The sequence below is a fragment of the Dermacentor andersoni genome, chromosome 4, assembly GCF_023375885.2.
Source record: "Dermacentor andersoni chromosome 4, qqDerAnde1_hic_scaffold, whole genome shotgun sequence".
NCBI classification, from domain to species: Eukaryota; Metazoa; Arthropoda; class Arachnida; order Ixodida; family Ixodidae; genus Dermacentor; species Dermacentor andersoni.
This window is the reverse complement of record NC_092817.1, coordinates 26092326-26112315: the sequence shown is the minus strand read 5'-3', so window position 1 is coordinate 26112315 and position 19990 is coordinate 26092326.

Here is a 19990-nt window from a genome sequence, read left to right as displayed (position 1 = left end):
GCTCCCGCGACACTCGGTTTCGACATTGCCTAGATTTATCAGTGAAATTCGAGTGTAAATATCTGGAATTGGGTGCGACTTTCAATATGGTCGAAAAAAAAAGAGGGCACATTAAAATGTGTCTGTCGTCAAATTCGCTAGGTAAATACTCCCCCAAGACAATAATTAAAATATTATTATAAATTTTTGTTAATTAGCCTCCTGAAGCTCCCGTTAGTAGCGACAAAGTATGTACACCTCGCTTAGGAACTGATCTGCAAGAACGCGACGTTCGCTGGGCTTTCAGCGTTTTTCATTTAAAAAATCTGTAGTGTTTCAAAGAAACACACGATGCATATTCACATGTACGGGTGATCATTCTTCAGTTTTATGGAATATTTAAAATATAGCCTGTTGCAGATAACATAATTCCAGACCTTGAGCTGGATTATTCAGAGAGGCGGACAGTTAATGCACGAGAAATCGAAACACACATTCAGCTAATTAACAAAAATAATTCACTGACTTCGTAAATAGTTACTTTACGGCCCATCTTAGAATTTGTGAATGGTGGCAGGTGAGGTTGCGAGGCGTATCCTTGAATGAAATTCCAGAATGACACCTGTTTGTAGACTTGCGCCATCAAACTAGCCGTCAAAATGCACTGTTGTCTTACTTCATTTTTAACAAAACGCTCTTTTATGCAGTCAAGCACAAAAGTAATTAGAGTGCACATGTATTTCGTCCCGCACTTTCGGAAATAATATCTTGAGACTGGTGCCATCCTGCAGATTTATTTCAAGTGAATATGTCTAGAAGGCTACAATTCGTAAATTGCAATATGAGCCATAATATATTTAATTAGGGAGTGCATTAGTGAATTCCTGTTAATTATTTGAATGTATGTTTCGATTTATCAGCGCAAATAATACGCGCCTCTGAATAATGCAGCTCAAGAAGCATTATGCTATCTGCTACAGAGGAGATTTTAAAAATTCCAGAAAACAAGAATGTTCACCCTGTATGTCCTGAAAAGAAACTGCGACGAACACCAAACTTTAGATAGGAGGCAAAGAAAGCTTGCTTTAAAATGTAGGCGATATTTCCAAATTTCGCATCATTCTTTTTCTCTTCAAAACTACAGCACGCACACGTACACTGGGAAGCATAGGTTACGGAACAAATGAAGTGGTCATCTGCACTTGGGCATCCAGCGAGCTCCGTCATCTAATGTCGAATTCAAAGATCTTAGTCCGCACGTTCTCAACCATGTTTCACAATGGTAGTTTCTGTGGATGCACGCACGCACGCACGCACACACGCACACATGCACGCACGCACGCACGCACACACGCACACACACACACACACACACACACACACACGCGCACACACACGCGCACACACACACGCGCACACACACACGCGCACACACACACACACACACACACACACACACACACACACACACACACACACACACACACACACACACACACACACACCGACGCACGTAGGAACACGTCTATATAGCGCAATCTAACTTTCAGTGGTTTAACTTGCACGGGACTATTAGTACATTATCTTTATATTATCGTCGACGAAATCCTACATGGCGGCGTCCTGGTCCTAGTAATGCATTCTCAAACATTCGTCCTCTTAGTGTGTGCGGGCAGATCCATAAGCAGAAAATAGCAGCGACTAATGTATCACGGAATAAACAGGAAAACGCATTAAGGTGTTCCATGCATCACGTCTCTCCATAATATTTACGAGCAATAGGCAAACGAGCTCCAATGAACTGTACACTGCACGGTATAGCTTTAGGCCCAGCCAGCGTCGCGTTTCTGGCCCAGACAGCTGCTGCGGTGCACTGATCGAGCCGCTTTTATCGGTGCATCTTTAATTGGCAAGGCCTCTGGGCCACACGTGGCGTTCTACTCTTCTGTTAAAGAACCCGCAGCGCCTCGTACGTGGGAGCACACGGATGACGAGCGGAAGGGTGGTGATCAGAATTGCAAAGCTAGCTGAAAAATAGCCCCGACGGTGTACATTTACATTACATTTATTTCCTCACAGTTCTATAAGGTAACCCTTCCCTGTTAAGTGCATGAAAAACACTAAGCTGACAATTCCGACGTTGTCGCCTCAGTTACATCAGTAAGTCTTCATTGAGGTTAAGGGTATACAAATTGAAAAAAGAAACATTTGTTAGCTGCCGTTCGTAAGCCATTCGTTGCTTTTGCCACGTCAATGAGCTTTCAGTGCCCTCCATGAAATTACCCTTCTTTGAATTCGCGCAACACAGGCAAAGTGCTTACTTTATGAGCGGTTGTGTGTCTGCCCACCATGAAGCGCCTTCGAACTGTGTTGTACTAAGCTGGCTCGTGTAACCCGCACCGTTGTAGATTAAAAAAAGAATTCACCACGCAAGCACTCCGTACAGGTGGTTAACCACGCAAGCTGAAACGTGCGTCCCCGGTGTTTATTACTGGGTTAATCCCGATGGGTCATTAAACGACGGCTTGATAGGCTGCCGGATCCTCGGTACGCAGTTGCTGCTTGCGCTCGGCTGCACGAGCCTGTTGTTGTGCCCAGGCGGCAGCATCGGCACGGCGTAGACGAGCTCGTTCCCGCTTCTGCTCGCGGAGTTACTGATCCAAAGCTGCCTGCTCCTCAGAAGTACGTATGACGCGTTGCCTACCCATTTGGGAGCCGGGGAGAAACTGCTGCGCGCGCTCGGCTGCGACGGAAGGCAACAACGTCGCGCGTCTCTCTTTCTGTAGCCATATACAGCTTCGCTGTAGAAATTGCTTTACGGACACACATTCACACATACTGATTCAACACAAAAAAACACACGCCGCACAGAAATGCTTAGAATTACTATTGGCGCAACATCGGGAGTAAGCCCAGTGAATAAATAACTGTGAAAGGTGAAAGCTATAGCAAAAAGTAGGTATCCTAATGTAGAAAATTCGGAGTGGCTGGTCCAGCGTCTAGTACCTCGCAGACGAAATTAAATGATCCGTTGTTTACGAAAAACAAAACAAAAAGGTCTTCTTTCAGTGCTCCCAGAGGGAAAAAAAGAAGAAAACAAAATAAATATACAGCAGGTTATGGCTATGGTCAATGAAAGGGAAAGTCTACCACCTCCGCCATCGAAAAAATATATTTAGGGCCAGTGGGTTTAAAAACAACATTCTACATCAAACAATTGCGTCATTGTGTTACATTCGCTTGATCACGTTAAAAAATTTAAAGTCTAGGGTTTTACGTGCCGCACCCACGATATGATCGTGAAGCACGCAGCGGAAAGCGGAGGAGGGGAGAAGGGACGCCGGATTAATTTTGAACACCCAGGGTCCGTTACTGTGCACCCAAAGCCCAAGGTAAACTAACTTTCTTGCATTTCTCACCCATTGAAATGCGGCTGCCATGGACAGGATTTTATCCGCGCCCTCTGGTTGAGATCATGTTACATTGCATAAACATTGCACTGCATTTGGGTCATCAGCGTGACATTTGCGCAATATTGTATTGTACTTGCGTCATTGGCATTAAGTCTTCATGCGATTCGCTTTAACATTTCAGTAACCATAAAAGAAAATTTCGGTGATCATCAATTCCAATATATGCGTGAGATACCCCATTTTTAATATTATTTGCTTTGAAAACAAGTAATTTACACAGAAAAAGAAAAGGAAGGATCTTGCTGGTAACCACCACGGCAGAAATCCCAACGCCTTCTTACTCTCCAGAAAGGAAATGATACTAAGAGATAAATGAAAGATAGTAAGAAGGAAAGAAAGAAAATGACGAGTATCTCGCAGACCATGCATACCAGCGGGAGGGTTTTAAGCTGGTGTGCTTACAATTCTACATCAAAGTAACGTTTTTATCATGCTAGTCTTCGTAATCTGTGCACTGATGGAAGAGAATATGAAAGCACAGCTAATTATATTTCCGTCATACCGTTAAAGAGGGGTACGTGTGCTCCGCAGGTCAACAAACAGCGGAGTTGTAAGACGAATACTTTAACCAAAAGAATCAATCTGAAAGGCTTATCACAATTCAGGTTCATGCAAAACGTGTGTGCCGTTTCAAATCGCTAAGAGACAGATGCTCGCGATTCATTTCCCCGAAGGGTCTAATCTGCATTATATCACGGTGTCCCTGTGCATTGGTTATCGAGCCGCCCCTCCGAGGAAAGCGCTTCTTGTTTCATACCCGAGCGATCAACAGTAACATAAATCCATGTGTCGACTGAGCTTGAGATGCGACTCTTCTTGAACACAGATCTGGGATGACTGAAAGAAAATTGCACGCTGAAGCAGAGACTGAAATTTCAAGTGAAACGAAGGCAAGAGAAACGACTGTTTTCGTTGAAACAGGAGCTGTGGAACGGGATTACTGTAACAACGTTAACTGGAAAATGGTGTACGATACGCATATGCAGATTGATTCATCGTATGAATACGCCGTCTCCGCTTGGCATGCACGCTGTAAAACTGCCGTATGTTTTTAAACACTTCGCGGTGATCGCTCCTGATTTGGCTCATAAGTTATTGCATAGCGTTGAATTTTCTTTTTCTACGTTATGCAAATGCCAGTTTACTCTCTACTTCTTTCTGAATTGTGAGCATTATGTGGTTTCCTCTAGCCTGGTATACTCGAGGAAAATAAATTTGTGTTTATTTCACTTTAACAATTTATAGACGTGTACGATTATTCGAAACATCGAAAACGAATATCGTTTGCGCTTTGAATTGCGTATTTTAAATAATAGAATATTCGTTTCCGTTCTGATAAAAGGGGTAACAACACTTATTGCAGTCTAAACGGCGGAAAATACCGATTATAGTGAGCTCTGTTCCAAAAAGAAAGCCGCGGTTGTGGCGTAGTGGATCAGACATCTTCTCATTTCTAAGAAAAGCACCACTGTTATTGCGCAGAAGGTATAACTCAACAATGATTTCCTATCATTCGATAAGAAAGCCTCATTTTTAGGCAGCTTACATACTAATTTGTCGCTATTTAGGAAGAGCAGTTTACTGCTTGGGCAATCCGACTATCTTTGCAACCTTTTAAAGCGATAGTCTGTGCTATAGCATCGCGAGCTTAGCTCCAGTAAACGCAACGCGCTCTACGTGCACCTGGTGATGTGCAAATTTCTTGTTTCATTATTATTATTGTTATGGTGCGGAACATAACTAAAAGCAGTTGTCTTTAATTTACAAGCAGGTCCGTTGACTGGAGGTCGCTTTGCGAACGATATTACGTGCACGTAACAAATATTGCAAGCGCACTTTTGTTGATTATTGTTTTGATGAGACACTACTTCATATTCATATTCCAATTAGCTTATAATTGAGAAAATATTTGAGAGTAGATTCGATATTCCGAGAGTGTTGTTTTGGGACATTCATATTCGATTCAATTAGGAAATTTTATTGTTCGAACAACACTAAAAATTGTTGATTTGCAGACGCATGTTAACGCACTTCTATGTGCTTTAAGAAATTGGTGAGAAAGGAAGAAAATGCAGAGAGGGTGAACACGGCTCATGTGCACTAAACGCCTAAATTCATATTCGGCTTCAACCATGCGAGCCTCGTTTTAGTTAAAGAACATTTAGGTTGGAGTCAAGTTCGAATTCTGAAATTATATCATTAGGCAACAGCAATTTAAGTAACTGTTGCACTTAAAAGCGTTATTCAAGTTCTAGTGACCATGCGGTACATATTATAGTACAAACACTGAGGAGAATCAAAGTTCTAAAGGAAATATCCGAGCTGAAAATTTACAATTGAGAAACTTCTGACTAAGGCCAGTTACAGCAGTTTTATAACCTGCATGCATTGGAGCTTACAAAGCGGATAAACATATTTGTTTGTGGCTTACGTGAAGTCATTACATTTATTACTTGAATTTAGCGAAAACCTAGTTCCCAACGGAATTCCACAAGGTCAATGTACCTTTACTCAACACATTTAACGAAGGGTCTCCAGGATTCACTATCTGTGAATCCAGATTCCAGATTTACGTGGAAATATGCCGTTCTGGGCACACTATATTCTCTGTCTAAAAATGCATTGTAAGCATAAGGTGAAACACAATGACAGTCACACAATGCGTTGAAAATGCTACTCGTCGCTCCAACATGCCGACGAGGGACAAAATGCTCACTGAATTAACAAGTAGTATGACAGAGCACTTAGTGCGAAACACGACAGCGCCGACGGCATGAGTGCACCTCCAGCGCCCACGTAATAGTTATATATATATAAAGCAAGATAGCTAAAGGGAATATTGTTTGCAGACAGGTCCAGTAAATTAACTGCAACACGTGCTGACATCACTTAATGACTCTTTAATCTTTATTGGCTGTTTAATCAAGCGCATGATGAGGTATAAAAGCATATAATAATGAATTGTTTATGATGGACTTTGACGAGTATCTTTGCTCCATTAGGCGAAAAATGCCGGCAAGGCCGTTATTACGACATATAATATCGGTGTAGCATAAAAGATTGATTAACGACAATTTTAGACTAATTAATAAGACATTATTTGAAAGCTAATTTTTTGGCGATAGTACGCTTATGTTTGAGTGTCTGGTGCTAGTGACGTGCGAAAAGAGGCTGCCGAGGTTCTTTGACTTCAATCCAAGGTACTAGAAATGAAATTAGCATTTTATTAGCATGTCAGTCTGGATAATTTCTATTTAAATGTTAGGGTAATTTATTTTTCTTGTGTGTGCTTTTTATGCTCTCCCTCGTATTCGTCATCTAACGCTGCACTCAACAATTGCTTGTGTGCACTACCCAAGATAATGTCGTCTTTACACGGCTAATTTTTACAAAACTTATGGCGAGGATTGACGGAAGCCTTACCCTCCGAAAACGATTTCTCTTCATATTGTTTTTTACGACAACTAATTATAAAATTTGCACCGGAAATATCGTAGTACCGCTATGCAAGCACAATAATGCTGCATTCAATTGCGCACACACTATTTCGCGGCGCGCCGGATGCAACGAAGCGACGAGCTGCGTCTCGAAGGTTTGCAATTCGTTGAATGCAATCGCGTTTAAAAGCAGCTTTGTGATGACAACTATCAAGCATTAAGGCGAATGTCCGTCACTTTTTGTACATGAATGTTCACATGGCACAACGAATACTAGTCGTGGACTCCTTAAGCCGAATAAGATAACGGCCTTCAAGAGTTTGCAACGAATAGATTTTAGCCACGTAAAATTACACCATTTACACGTGCCAAACGTCAAAATCAAGTCCCCACAGCTTTTTCACTTCATTCACCTTTTGTACAAGCCTTTTCCATCCGTATTACTCCATCTGAATCCTGCTAGAACTTAGAAACTCCAGTCGCGGAGATAAAGAACGACCGGATGCGATAAATCTGCCCCGCCTGAGCGTCACTTAGCCTGCGGTTAGTGCACTACGCCGTCAAGCCCGTTATGAAAGTGTAACGAGGCGCATGACTGCCGCGAGGCCAGGCACACGGCACCTTTGACACAGAAGGTCGAGCATAAGCGTTTAAGTTTTACCAAATTCCCTCGAGGCTACAGGTGCATGCACATTTATATCACTGCTCTGCGGAGGGGTGGACAGCTGGCTAGCAAACAAACCAATGTGCGTCACTTGCTCAAAGGGCACCGTCACACTCATGCACACGGCTACGGCTTTCCGGCTTGCCCAATAATGCCTGCGGCAATTGTTCTGATCCCACCGGCTGTCCGCCCACCGACGCCGCGCCACATGATACGGGAGTGTTCGAGAACCTGGGTGGCCACAAAGTGATACGCGAACATGGCGACCGTTTCCCTGTCCTCTAGTTCGCTTCGCTGCACGTTGACAACAGCAAACAAGCACTGCAACTCCTTGCACAAGCTGTAAATTATATGCAACAACCACTCGTTAGGACCGCAGAAAGTGATCTTATGCAATATTTTGCGGCGATCATTACTTTGTTTGGTAGTGTGGAAATGCACCATGAGCAGTGCCACATAAACAAATCAGGGTGCAACAGCCCAATGAAAAATATTTTCGGGGTACACTAATTAAGCGCAACAAGGAAGTTCTTCGAATGGCGTAAGATCTCTAACGCCTGGTTCTTATGGTTTACTATGAAGCGGAAAAAATACTGGGCTGCGTTAGAATATAGCAGAGGATTGAATGTGGCAAGGTTTCACGGTGTTCCCACATAAAAATACGCAGGTACATCCAGAAAATCATAGCAAAATGTGAGACGCACTAAATCGGCGTTTTTGTTGAAGCAGTTTACGCAAAACTAAAAATAGGGGATGGGAACTTCCACCTTAAAGTGCCATTTTATTCATCATTAGCTCTTACTCTTTGCCATACAGCTTTAACAGGCTTGGGAAAGAATGAATTGACTGCACAGCTGCCAGGTATTTTTCATAGTCCTTCAGGAGCATGGAACATTCCTGCACGTGGAAAGCGAAAAATAATTTTTTTCTACTGAACAGCATGTCAAGCACCTGCGCAATTTAGAGAACGCCCAAAACTGAACTAAGAGGCAGCTCATGGACAACTTCATTTCTCTTTGCAAATGCAGGTCTCGAAGACACTTTTGTGCTTTTTGAGAACGACTGGCCAGTGTGAGAGCCTTTGACTGCGTAATATAGGCGTCCGTGGCATGCATTGACCGCGTCTTTCCTACCCCTATCTCTCTCTCATCTTCCAACTAGAAATCACTCAATATAATAATATATCTGTCTATATATATATATATATATATATATATATATATATATATATATATATATATATATATATATATATATATATATATATATATATATATATATATATATATATATATATATATATATATATATTACCCATTACTGCAAAGTCTCTAGCAGATTGGGAATCGATCGAGCTTCATCTGAAACTGCGCGCGAGCGCCGTAGTATGAAGCAGCAACGGCGCCGAGCATTGGTGGTTTCCGTTCTCGCCATATGCGGCGCTTAATTACGGGAGAAAAAGTCGTCGCAAAGCTCAGTTCCGCGCTCGAAAGCAATATCGACGTAAGGGCCGCGGCGTTTGTCTAATTAGAAACAGCCGGCTAAATCAGCTCCTTCTCAGTGTCGCTCATGGCTCCATTTTTCCGGCTGTTTCACGAAGGTCTCGTTAAATTTCTTTTGCAACTTGCCACGGTGTCTCGCCGCAGTGGCTATGTCGCTCTGGTGACAAACACGAGGTTGTGGGTTCAATTCCCAGCCCCGGCGGCCGTACTACGATGAGGGCGGAATGAGAAAAGGCTCAGACGGCGTGGTTCGGGTACATGTAAAAGAACCACAGGTCGTCAGAATTCACCCAAAGCCCTCGACTACTACGTCTTCAATTACTCATTGCGCAGTTCCGGGACAATAAATCTTCACAATGTAAACGTTTCGGCTAGTTGGAACCTCATACTTAACTATATGCTTACAGCGGAAGGCTTCACGGGGACGAAAGATCAGACCATATGAAGTCAATGTCTTCCTTGACGAGTTACCAACACTTTTCCGTATCAGGCATGTCTGTTTCTAACCTGCTTCTAGCCTCTTTCCTGTGTCGATTACGAAGACTGTGCAGCCTAAGTATAAGTGCCATTGGCACCACTGGGCATTTCGCACAGGGTATGCGCCACAGGTTATGTGTCTCGAGGGCTATGTGCTACTGGGCTGTGTACGTGCGTGCCAGTGGTCGTATGACGACTGTGATGGCGATGTGGGCGATGATAACGATCGTGATGATGATGATGGTGATCACGACGACGATGATTAATATGATGACGATAAGTGAAGAAAATAATTAGGAAGGCGATTCACCTCTAGTTTAGTCTCCTAATACGAACCGACAACGTTTGATCGACTTCAACTAGAGGTTGGATCGCTTTCCCAGTTTTTTCTACTTTCCTGCTTCTTAGGCTGCAAGTTTTGGATTTTTATAGTTACGCCTGGTTTACTATTGCTCACCACTTTTTTCTCAATATGGTACCCTGCGCGTACAAGAACGAAGAGACAATAAACATAGTGAACGGCTTTGGAAGCTCTTTACATATGCTGCTTGATTAATTGTGATGCCGAATCTTTAACAGTATATATTGTGGCGTCTTACTAAGTGACTCCGTTTTTATGCCACTTTCTTTAACAATGTCGTTCTAGCTCGGAAGTTAATGATCTCATCAGCTTATATAGCTCAACTGCACGAAGGAGGCCTCTAAAGGCCACTCACGATTTTCAATAGTTACTCCAATGATGCGAGAAGGTTCATCGTATACGCTTGCGAATTACATAATAATATCTCTCCATTCTTATTCAGCCGCCGTTGATGTATAATAAGGTGGCCACAATACGCCCGGTTTACTGCCATTTGGTCATCTTTGAATTCACTCGTATTGAGTCGAGCAAACTGCCACATGGCTTTTAATATGAATTATCGGTCGAACGGGACTAGTAACGTATTGACTGCACTGTCTGCACATTCTGTTGATGGCAAGTTGCTGCACATGCACATTGTTCTGGTAACATTGCAACATCCTTTTTTCAATGAATTGTAACACTTTATCACGGTATCGTGTAGTTTTTGTGGCAGCTTTCGCTCTCATAAGTGGTGCTGGTCATAGGTCGATTCAGCGGCAAGCCCTGTGCGAGGAAGAAGTTCTCCTAGGCAGTGGCCCTGTTCCTTCCTGCTTGATTTTTATTTCAGTTTTAAATAGTTTGCCTACATTGTGCCTGGATTTCATCGCTCTGAAATTCAGGGAGAAGTGTAGTGACCTACGAGCCCATTGAGGTCAGGTACGAAGCCTTCTTTGCCTTTTCCATCGGAGCGTCTCCAACCGCTACGGTGGCAGGCAGCCAAGAATGGTGGCCCGAGCCCTATGGCTATCGGCGTGTTTTGAGGCACATGAGTGCATCGCACGAATGCGTCCGAAATTCTGCCAACACACACCATGTGCATGACATCATCAAGCCGGCAAGGCTAGTCCTTAAACATGAATGTTCTAACGGCCCGCTTCCAGTGATTACGGTGGAATGCAGTGAAGGTAAGAGACCTCGTATTGATGAGACAACCAATCAGGAGAACGACAGTACTTCAAACTATGACCTAAGCGATTATGAAGCCATTGGGTGTGATGAAGAACCTTTCGAATTCGTGACCTACAGAAAGAAGTGAAGGAATCCAGGTGGTGTTCTGACCATCAGAAGAAGGACGCAATTTTGGCAAGTGAATTCAAATCATGTTGCATCAGAAATTGTCTCGGAGGCAAAGGAAAAAGTTCAAACGTTCCGAGTAAACAGAGACGGCCGTTCTTCAGTGAGTGTTACCTCAGTGGCATCTGCGAAAAACCTGCTTTTACTGCACGAAGTCGCAGGACTAACAGTTAAGCCCTACATACCGACTTCGTACACTCGAAATGTCGGAAAGATTCGTCATGTGCTACCTCAGTACACTGAAGGGCAACTGCTCGAGTTTTTTTAAGAAATTGAAGTAATATCAGTCCTCCGACAAGCAAGATAATTCCATCTGGAAGAGGGTACAGTTGAATCACGCTCCTTGCACAGTGTAATCCTTCCCTTGACAACGCAATGCCTCAGAGAATCCACTTGGGCATCACCAGCCACCAGATGGAAGAATACCTTGGTCTTGCCTTGAGGTATCAATTCATAGTGCATCAGCAATTCGAAAAGCATGGTGTTAGTTAACGATATACTTTAGGAACTCACAAAAGCAAGTCAAGAAAATCGCACAGTAATGTTCCAATGGATACCTCGCCACTGCAATATCCCTGGACATGTTGCAGCACATAGAGCACCTGGATAAGCGCGTGTTAATAACGCCTCACATAGTCTCCCTATAACACAAGGCGAATTGCGCCGAATACTAAGGCAAAGGCGGATATCAGCCCGTGGTTTCAAAGAGGCATGGTCTGATCAGAACTCGAAATCATAAGATTTATTTCATATTGACGCACCACTTCAATTTAAAATCGCATCCACATTAAAGACAACCGGATCCTTTGAAACACTGATTCCCCATCTGCGGCTCGGTATACCGCGTACACAAAACACTTTCTACATAAAACTTCAAGAGGTGATAGTACGGAATGCACTATCACTATAGTGCGGAGTGCACTATATGTACAGCATCTTCTGCTAGAATGTCCGCGACACGACACACACAGACAACGCTTAGCACTTGAATTAATCGCACTAGACCCCAGGCCCTTCAGCCTGAGAAAGATCTTAGGTCCTTGGCCGACATACTCACTGCAAAGACGAGCGCTACTAGCCCTTCAAAGATTTATAGAAGGGAACAGTATTCTCGGAAGGCATTGAGTAGAGGGTTTAAATTTGATAGCGCATTCTATGTTTTTCTTTTACCCGACTTTGGCCAATTCGATGCCTGTTTATTTTTTCTTGTTTTGTAACTTCATAAAAATTTAATCTGTGATTTCTTATGTGCCCTTATTTGAGTTTAGCTAAGCGACCGGACTTGTTTGCTTTAGTTCACATATGTAACCAGACTTTGTGTTGCTGTGTTTGAGTTGACTTTCAGTGTGACATTAGTGTACTTATGTTACCGGAATTTGACTTATGATTTTACCATTTTTTCTATGATTTATTCTTTTTTAAATCCCTGTGTGAAAAGGAGTAGCCAGTGCCAATTAGAGGCGACAGCATCTCCTAAATATAATAATAATAATAATAATAATAATAATAATAATAATAATAATAATAATAATAATAATAATAATAATAATAATAATAATAATAATAATATCATCATCATCGTTATTATTATTATTATTATTATAACAATAATAATCCTATCGTGACGTCTTCATAAGCTGCAAGGAGATGCGGCAGTAGTGCAAATGCTCGACTCACTATTGAAGGTTTCTTTTTTCTTTCCTTTAGTACCATGTTTCAATAATACAGTCAACTGTTCCCTTTTCAGGGGAAATCCGAGATTTTTCAGGGCTTTCGCGGCGTGTTTGCTCACGACTTGTCAAAGTGACGCATTCAGAACGCATTGCCATGGGTCATTACGAGCACCGCACACATGCTCAGGACATGTTCGGAGACGCTTTTACTTTCGAGCTCGGTACACAACAGAAATCTGACGGAGTTCCGGTCAGGAAGCTATATCCGTTGTCGAAGCTGCACCCGATGCGGCCTTTTTTGACGTATTCTTTAGTGCAGGCTCATTGTAAGCACGCCATCTTTGCTTACAACAAAAGCAGCGCTAAGGTGTTTCCTCTTCCGGTCTGCGATTGCTCTGGCAAGCATAATAATGGTCTCCTCGCAGGTCTTTCTCTAGCTACGATGTCGAGCGGACTCTGCAACGTTGCAATTCGAGATTGAGCGAGGTAAGAACCAGTCGACAGTATACCATAAGAAGCGTCCAAACGTCTGCAGAATGTAGTTACTATAGAAAAAAGAAGAAAGTATTTATGATTGTTATTGTAACTGTTACTTTTCGTGTAGCATTCTATATCAAACTAGAAAGACAATGTCATATCATGAAAGGCCAACAAACATTGACACCAAGGACAACATAGGGGAAATTACTTGTGCTTAATAAATTATTTATTTGCACAAGTTCTTTCCCCTATGTTGTCCTTGGTGTCAATGTTTGTTGGCTTTTCATGATATGACTAATAAAACTCGGGCCCCTCGGTTAACCCTCTTTCTTTTCGAAAGACAATGTGTTACTCGGTGTTTCTTGTAATCCTCAGTTGTCAGCAGCCAGAAACAAAGTGGAAAGAGGAATCTTCTACGTCAGGTTAGCATGTGTTGCTTATAGAGCCGTATTACGGATGCATTTTTGAAAATTTTGGGTTTTACGTACCCAAAGTACGATCTGATTATGAGGCACGCCGTATTGAAGTACCCCGGATTAATTTTCACCACCTGAGGGTCTTTAACGTGCACCTGAATCTAAGTATAAGGGTGTTTTTGCATTTCGTCTTCATCAGAATGCAGCCGCCGTGGCCGGGATTTGATCCCGCGATCTCGTGCTTAGCAGCGCAACACTGTAGCCAGTAAGCAACCACAGCGGGTCGGAGGTATTTTAGTGCACACACGTGTCGAAGAAGAACCGTTTCACTTCAGAAAAAGGGCCATTACGATTGTCGTTAGCGTCTCTAAACAAAACAAAATAAAATAAAAGCTAAAATAGAAAGAACAAAACCTTGAAGGAAGCATCCGTACACAATTTGTATGTACAAAGAAGAAACAACAAGACCACTCCCTCCTACCTTCCCTAAAAAAATATGTGCTTTAGCGATTGGCACTGAGGAACGCGAATGCTTCCTCCACAAATAAGCGCCAATGCTTTGTTATTGGAGGTCGAGTAAACAGCGCCGTGTACACAAGGGGACGTCAGAAAAGACAAAATTCCAAGGGATGACAGCCAGAACTTTCAATGAAGGCAAGGGGCAAAAAATAGCACTGGGAAACGACATAACGTGACGTTTGCGCAACGTGAGTACAGAACGTCAAAAAGAAAAAAAGCATCAGCCATACTCATTGGCGCAAGAGATCTCACGACAGTGAAGCATTGGGAGAAGCAGACGGGCCGGAAAATGAGCGGCAGTATGAAAAGCAGCAAGTGAAGTGCAATGGAATTGCATGGGTGCGCAACGAGAGAAGTTTGGGGCGTGAAAGAAGCAAGCACATAAGGTTGGTCTTGTGTCAAGCGCAGAACGCCTTTTTCCCATTGTAGCCATGGTAATCAATGGGTGCGGGCACGCAGCAACTTGATAAGCTCAGCAGATGAACTGTACGTGCGCGCGCACGCACTGCGTATCTGCTATCCTTTGGATTCCTTCAATTTTGCATAGCTTGTGGTTATTGCTTGATCTTTAATTCTTGCGTTTTAGGCGCAAAAACAACAGTCTGTTTAGGGATCACCGCGGTCAGCCATTATTATCTTTGCAGCTGGGGGGTTCTAGCAACAGAGCTCTCCTTACCACGTGCAACACAAGACGTTAGCGCTAAAGGCCAAATACAACAATACTTCAGACCCCATAAAAAGCCTAAATTGAGATTGTGCAGATGAAGAGCTTCCGTGAAACTTTTACGTTTGAAATATGAGCGGGTTCGTCACAGAAATGTTACTAAAATAGCCGTTGAAAGAAAAAAAAAATTGAAATTTTGGCTCCACCGGAAGGGACACATAATCTACATTGTAGAACATCGGACTATTCGGTCTGATCTCCCAGACTAGTCGTCGCCAGTGGCCTGCCACGACACGCTGAAAAATAACGGAGGCGACGTGTTGAGGCGTCGCCTATGCACTCACTACCGCGTGCACGCGTAGTCGGCTTGAGTGCTACAAGAAAGTTAATAATAATAAAATGTAGATTTGCCAACAGTGCTTCCATAGTATGTGTTACTCACTTGTAACTGAGTTAGCCAAAGGGTTCATTCCGTTGCAGTCGGCCTTTGATAGCTTGAAGAGTTTTACTCTGCGGCGGTAATCAACAGCCCGATACTGGGTTTGCCGTGTCCCTCCATTTCATTACACGAACGGACATTGCCTTCACCATCCTGTCGCCATTATCACCGCGTCACCGTCAGACCACGTCAGTAATGAACAACACCTCTAAGTGGGGTGAGCTAGGAACCTACTGACTTGCCAGTTTCATGAAAACATGTACAGACATACCAATGTTCTGGCCTGCGATTCATGAAGCCTGCTTGATTTTTGTTCATAAGCTGCTCCACTCCTCCTGCGATATTTTGCAAATGTATGCCAAGCATTGTCGCTGCGCGTTGCTATTCTATTTATTTATTTACTTATTTATTTATTCATTCGCACGTAGACAACGCTGCATCTCGGGCTGCATGCGTTTAGATTATTCCATGTGCTAATTGGGAGAAGTGAGGAGGGAGCAGCAGCGAAGACATTGCTCTCGAAGAGAATCACTGAACGGCTCCTGTATGCTGTGTACGACGCTTGTACAGAGACATCTCTAGGCCTTTACCGCTACATATTTCTAACTGCCTCTCTCGCCCCAAGACGAACGTGTAGCCGGCCTTGACAGTGATTTAGCAGAATGATCGCACAAATATGCGCTAATCTCCACATCTCGGCATGGTTAAACGCCACTCTTTCATTAACAGAGGAATACAATGCGTTTCTTGGGAAGCCATGCGCAACTGCATGGCACATCTCCAAAATTTCAAGAACGCCTGTGTACCGTTCATTGGGGGCAAAATTAATGCCGCGTCTCATAATACGGCATGGCTTGTAATGAAATCAGGATTTTGGCCCGTGCAACCCCAAACATTAAATATGTATTTTTTAAAGATTGAAGATAGGTGCGTGACTGTAGCTTAAGGGAACGCTTTGTTAAACAATCATGATTAAATGTATTGCAATGCGGCGTGTGCTCTGCTTAGAGCTTGCAGAATGTATAGTGTTATTTTTCTCAAAAGACCAATAAACGCCCATACTTCAATACAGCACAGAAACAGTAAAAAATGAACTGCGTTATGATTGCAAAAAGTGTCTAGAATAGTAAAAAAAGGGCACTTGGAGAAAGGACCAACACGCACTGAATGTTATTTGTACCCTCCCTTCGTATAGGTCTAAAAAGTTGACGTTGGGACAAGCCCACCTCTAACTGTGTGCTCTGTTGTCTTTTATAGCTACTGAGCCCGCATAGTTGTTGGTTGCACACATTGACCAAATAAAGGAGGCAAGCAGAAGGAATTGAAGCGAAGCAGGTGGTATAAAGGCGACGACAAATGCAAACTCACGGCCATTCTTAAGCTGGCCTCTTTCCCTGAGATGGCGAAAGTTTGTCTTCTTGCTCCCGCTAAGGCTTACATCGGGCAGACAGTTTCGATTAAGTCACAGCGAGCAGACATGTGTTATGTCGGATAGCTACCGTGCAGTACCATGGAGGCTGGAATTGGGCTCGGTGGATCATTGACTGAATTCACATAGCTGTCCATACGTGTTGATTCTCGCGACTTAACCCGAATTATCGGAGGCGTTTAGACAGACAGATTGCTACAGTATTGCTATAAGTCTGAATAAATACACGGGAGCAGGCATGTGACAGGTCGTGGCGCTCACACTAGAAACATGCTTGCGTTGCACGAGTCGGCATTGTAAAGAAGTTCGCGAAGGTGATGCGGAGGTCCGCATCTTCCAAATAGAAAATCAACGGACCGTGGACGTTCACTACAATAAATATTCTACGTGTTTTTGCTGAAAACAACGCCACTACATGTCGTTACCAACGTTGAAGTTCCCGTAGTCGTCTCCGGTACCACTGTGAGCGATTACTTTTGTACGTACGTAATGGCTACTGATCGAGAATGGCTCCTTACAATCCTAATAGACGTCAACAGCTTTGTTGACCACCTGCTGATATTATCATAATGTTGTCATGGCGCTCTTTGGCCAAACCTCGCCCTTGCGCCATAAAACGCCACACATCATCATTATCATAATGTTAGCATTCAGAAATCTAAGCATTAAACCACGACTACAAACTTTAGAAAACGCGTGGCATATTCGTAGAGCTGAGGAAGGTTGTCCTAGCTAGTAAACGAGATAATAGTCGTAGCAATCACTGCATTGCGCCTTTGACTTCCTCTTTTTCGATGAAGATAGGTAAGAGATTCCATATATGTTCTATTTCCACAGAACAGACCACTGAAAGTAACGCAGTATTTTAAGTTCGTGTAATATCCATGCACTGTTTTAAGGAACCTTTAGGTAGGCCAACGGTACATATATTTAGTGTGGCCGGACGTATTGTCTTTATGAGCAGCTACTCTTTTTCTTCCCTACCTTCAGAAGCAATCTTGGGGATCTGCGAACACGTTCAGCGGCCTGAAATCTCGAGACGTTTTAGGTGCTGTTTGTCGGTTTCCTGAAATGATGATTCGAGACAGCAGCCCATTAGGCCCAACGTCCTCCATTACAACACGACGCCGTCCGTCCCACGGCCGAACAATCGTGCTGCCTCGTTTTGAGGGCGTCTATGTCACCATCCAAACTTTCTGTCCGCATCGCGTGAGCTTTCATTTCTTTTGTATCCCGGCTGTTCTTATGACACTACCGAGATAACAATATAAGATAACAATATAAGCGTAACCAATATAAGGTCATCTCAGACCACCTTGGATATCACTCTTTGCTCTGTGCTCTTTGCTCTTTCGAGATTTTTTTTCTTACCTACATTTTTTTTTTACTTCAAGGAACGGTGTGAAGATTCCGAAAAGTGATTTTATGGTAGCGTGCAAGAAAAGTAAAACTATATACATAACCTCAATTCTGCGGCTCGGGGCGCAATAATTTCTGAACCCTCATTTATTATCGCCCACGGCATTTTACAAGCACGGGCTTTCAGAATAAAACATTATTTTTTCGACGATTACTGTCTTTACATTCCGTGAACCTAAACTAATGGTTTAATTAAACGTGATATGCGACGCCTGTTTGACCATAATGAAGTCCTGATCTTCCAAATTTGCCATTTCTACATTGTGCTTCATCCTGAACGAGGGAGAGCTTTAATGCCTAATTACTTTTGCTTTATGTCTGATTAGTTATGTGGCCTTTCACGCCTCTTGTTTACCGATTCTTGTCCTACGGTTTTCATTACCTGAATTGGTGCCTCGATCATCCTTTCCCGGGAATCAAACTTTTAAGCGATAGCAACATGCTACGGCAATGTAAACACGTCGCGCACAGCACAATCAATACCCAAAGGTCAAGTGAACGCCAAGCGAGCGCTAAGTGATTTGGAAAAAGGCATACTGTTCCGTTGTCCGTTTAGAAATAGGACGAACAAGAAATTCCGCAGAATGACAGTGTGGCTCCCAGGCTAGAAGCGCCGCCATCGCACCCTCTCTGCCACTTCCACGCTGCTAAATGTGCGATGTCAAGTCAACTTGCGTTCCACCATTACCCTCAAAAATCAGCTTTGAGAACAACGAGATGCTCAGGGATACTCGAGAGCACGTTCCCTCGATTGCTGTTTTGCCGTGATGAATGAATGAATGAATGAATGAATGAATGAAATATATAATTATTATTAATTAATTAATTAATTAATTAATGAAAGGTCGAGTGGACGAATGCGTGGAACCAAGGAATAAATGATGAATGAATGGACGAGTTAACGAATGAGTAGAAGAGCGAATGAACTGAGAAAATAAAGGAATAGATTTTGATAAACAATTAGTCCACGCTTGAGGGCCTGAGTATGGCATGTTAGAGGACGTCATTGTTTGTAAGCCTACATCCACCTGCCAGAGCAGCGTTTGAACGTAGCCCGCAGAAGTAAAATTCCAACTACCAGCCGAATAACATAACTAACAAACCCGTCGTTATTTCTGATTGCGCTTAATGCGGACATACATTCAAAATGCCATGTATGAATCGTTGCTCAATGGGATAACAGAGTTCACTTTGTAAGCTTTTTTTTACTTCGTCTTCTTCTTTGATATCTTGGCAGCGCACCGAAGACAAAATGATTGATCCTGCTTCCTGTCGGTGCATTTGAGCCTATAACAGAAAAGAGCTAGGTCTGTGACGCGCACATATCCTGGAACAGCACATGGCATGAAAACTGCTTTCTGCATGCAATGATGTTATATCTCCCTGTGTACTATAGCATTTATGCCACTTGCGCTGCTATAGTTTTCTTTTGTTTTCTTTCAAATCCATCATTTTATCCAAGACTTCTCATTATTTCTCCACTTAGTTTGCATCATAATGAAGTTAATTTCAACACAATCTTTTTTTTTTTCTTTCTCGAAAATTTTACTCACAGTATACTATGGGTTTCTGCATTCCCTTTATAGATGTTCATTTATTTGCCCTCAAAAATGTGGCAGGACAAAATGGTTGCACTTTCGCCCCTGCCTTTGCGTGGTTCCTAATGTTCATTCATACTCGCTTGTCGCGCACATATAAATGCCTGTACTTATGTTTTATTTAA